This window comes from Penaeus vannamei, chromosome 23 (genome assembly GCF_042767895.1).
Source record: "Penaeus vannamei isolate JL-2024 chromosome 23, ASM4276789v1, whole genome shotgun sequence".
In the NCBI taxonomy this organism is placed as follows: Eukaryota; Metazoa; Arthropoda; class Malacostraca; order Decapoda; family Penaeidae; genus Penaeus; species Penaeus vannamei.
The window spans coordinates 15,407,909-15,410,408 of NC_091571.1; the positions used below are offsets into that span (position 1 = coordinate 15,407,909).

Genomic DNA, 2,500 nt, shown 5'->3' on the forward strand with positions numbered 1-2,500 from the left:
CCAACATCATTATTATTATCATTATCATTCTTTGGTATTATCATTGAAATTACCATTATCATTATAATGGTAATGATAACTATAGTTACAAAAACAATAACCATTCCAACAACAATTATAAGGATAACAATAATGATAATAATAGTAATAATAAAAAAAATACTACTAATAATAATAATGGTAATAATAAAAATTATGATAATGATGATAGTGATGAGGATGAGAATGATTAATGATGATAATAATTATGATAACAAAAATAATGATGATAATAATGGTAATATTAATATAATAATAATAATGATAATAATAACAATACCAATAATAAGGATAAAAAACAATGATGATTATCCTCATTGCCATTACTGTTACCATTACTGTTACCCCAACTCAGATGCCATTAAATGTTGGTGGTGATCATCCGGATTTTTTAAAGGTTTCATTAATATTGCGAGACAGGGAAACACGGGCGTCACCAGTGTACTTGAGAAAGAGGTGATTTTAATGTAATTCTTCAGTGAGGTTTGCGCTCTGTGGGTGCTTCGAGTCATGGTATCAGTAGCATTGGCAAATTTGTTCGTTTTTTTTCCTTTTTTTTTGGATAACTCATAAAGTTATGAATAGATTTTTATAATTTGTTTTACTAGAGATGTGTCTTTACCTAAGGTTTTGGTGGCGATCCGGATATTATTTGTTCGTTGGTTAGCAGGATAACTCAAAAAGTTATGAACAGATTATGATTTTTTTTTTTTTTTTTTTTTTTTTTTGCCAGATTTGTATCTTATTCTAAATTAGATGCCATTACATTTTGGCGGTGATCCGGATCATGACGCGGATCCAAGAATTTTTTATTGGATCAGTTACCCTATTGCTTCTAGTTATTAATGTTATCAAAATTATCAGAATTATTATCATTATCATTACAATTGTTATTATCATCTTAATGATCATTATTATCACTATTACTATCATATTATGTTCATTATCAGTTACCATTATCATCCATAAAACTGATGTTGATAACAACAACAACAATAAGAATAATGATGATGATAATAATGATAATAATAACAATAATAACAATAAGAGAATTTTCACTCTTATTACTACTATTGCAGCAGTAGTAGTATCATTATTATCATTGTTAATATTATTATCATAATTGTCATTTTCATTATTATCATTATCATTATTTCTATTACTATTATTGTTATTGTTATCATTGTTATTATTTTAATCATTATTATCACTACTGCCATTATTATTATAGTTATTGTTATTATCATTGTAGATTTATTTGTTGCAGCTGGTATTATTATTATTGGTTTTCTCATTATCATTATTATCATTGCTATCGTTCCCATTATTATCATTGCTATCGTTATCATTATTATCATTGCTATCGTTATCATTATTCTCATCATCAATATTACTGTTATTGTTTCTATTATTATTATCATTACCATTATTACTAATACCATTATAATTACCATTATTATCATTAGTATTAATATCATAGTCATTAATGTCATTATTATTAGTAGTGTGATTATCATTTTTGTTATCATCATTTTAAGCATCATTGTCATTTGTTGTATTCATAATCATTATCATTTTTATTATCTTTCTTTTTATCATTATTATGAATATTAGCATTATTATTACTATTACTATCAACGATATCGTTATTGCCATTGGTTCATTCTTACCATTGCTATCAAAACTATCATAGGATTTAGCACTGTTTTGTTATTTATCACTGTCATTACTATTTTCACTCTTAGTGTTACTTTACAGATGCTACCATAAATTAATTGTTGTTGTTTTTAACATTACTGTTACTGATATTAGTGATGTAGTTATTAATTATGCCTTTAGCAATGGTTTCGTTTTAAATCAAATTCGAATAAACACAAATGCCATTAAAAGTGACAGGGAAAATGGTAAAAATAATGACAAGGAAACGAATTCTAAAAGGAATAATGAGGAAAGGATATAGTACAGAGAACCCAGCTGTGAACCACACTAAAGTAAATTTGATTGAGTTTTATTGAGTGATTCAAACTGGGCTTTTTGATACAATAATCATGATGCTGACTCTTCCTAATATCATATTCCTTGTAATTTCTTCAAAGTGTCTTTAGTTATGAATTATCCACTTTTCTTCATTTAATTGATTATCAGTTTTATCAATCTCATTTTGTATTGAGACTCAGGTCTTAAGATAGTCTTTTTTACCGCAAAGGTAATGATTATTTCGAGAATTCAATTTTAGGATTTTTGAAACACAGTTTTACATGCATGCTCAATTTTATTGCAAAATCAAGCTCACTGAAATATAAGAAACATATAAAATAAAAACTAAATAGTCTATTAATTTATAGCTATTACATGGTCGAGAATTACCATAACACTGCAGTACGAGCGTTTATTACACAGTTATACAGTATTTGTTCATTATCATGTTACAGAGGTAAGTATCACTACTGATATATTGCCA

General features: G+C 26.2%; 1 protein-coding gene across 1 annotated transcript in view; it reads right to left on the reverse strand.

Annotated features, from left to right (window-relative positions):
* Positions 1 to 2,291: 2,291 nt before the first annotated feature.
* The window catches only part of LOC138866055 (T-cell leukemia homeobox protein 3-like), a 47,785-nt gene continuing 47,576 nt past the window's right edge, over positions 2,292 to 2,500 (reverse strand). The window contains exon 3 of the mRNA XM_070137749.1: positions 2,292 to 2,500. This exon is cut by the window's right edge and continues 1,458 nt beyond it. The gene's annotated coding sequence lies outside the window, so the exon portion shown is untranslated.